The following is a 955-nucleotide window of genomic DNA, read 5'->3' as shown; positions in this document are numbered from 1 at the left end:
GCGGCCGAGAAAACCACCGTCTCATGGGGCCGGACACTCAGGGTCGGGGAAAAATCCAATATATATCTGGTGATATCTCGGGTGCTATTAGAGATAGCGCAATAAACCAAAGTGCATTGTCTGTAGGAGGCCCTGGCGCATGAATCTGTGCAGCGGGAACGACCTCGGACCACCAGGGGCCGAGAAAACCACCGTCCCGAGGGGCCGGACACTTAGGGTCAGTGAAAAATCCAATATCTATCTGGTGATATCTCGGGTGCTATTACAGATAGCGCAATAAATCAAAGTGAATTATCTGCAGGAGGCCCTGGCGCATGAATCTGTGCAAGGGGAACGACCTCGGACCACCAGGGGCCGAGAAAACCACAGTCTCATGGGGCCGGACACACAGGGTCAGGGAAAAATTCAATATATATCTGGTGATATCTTGGGTGCTATTAGAGATAGCGCAATAAACCAAAGTGAATTATCTGCAGGAGGCCCTGGCGCATGAATCTGTGCAACGGGAACGACCTCGGACCACCAGGGGCCGAGAAAACGACAGTCTCATGGGGCCGGACACTCAGGGTCAGGGGAAAATCCAATATATATCTGGTGATATCTCGGGTGCTATTAAAGATAGCGCAATAAACTAAAGTGAATTATCTGCAGGAGGCCCTGGCGCATGAATGTGTGCAGCGGGAACGACCTCGGACCACCAGGGGCCGAGAAAACCGCAGTCTCATGGGGCCGGACACTCAGGGTCAGGGAAAAATCCAATATATATCTGGTGATATCTCGGGCGCTATTAGAGATAGCGCAATAAGCCAAAGGGAATTATCTGCAGGAGGCCCTGGCGCATGCATCAGTGCAGCGGGAACGACCTAGGACCACCAGGGGCCGAGAAAACCACAGTCTCATGGGGCCGGACACTCAGGGTCAGGGGAAAATCCAATATATATCTGGTGATATCTCG

Source organism: Nomia melanderi, unplaced genomic scaffold (assembly GCF_051020985.1).
Source record: "Nomia melanderi isolate GNS246 unplaced genomic scaffold, iyNomMela1 scaffold0014, whole genome shotgun sequence".
Classification (NCBI taxonomy): domain Eukaryota; kingdom Metazoa; phylum Arthropoda; class Insecta; order Hymenoptera; family Halictidae; genus Nomia; species Nomia melanderi.
This window is presented reverse-complemented; position numbering follows the sequence as displayed.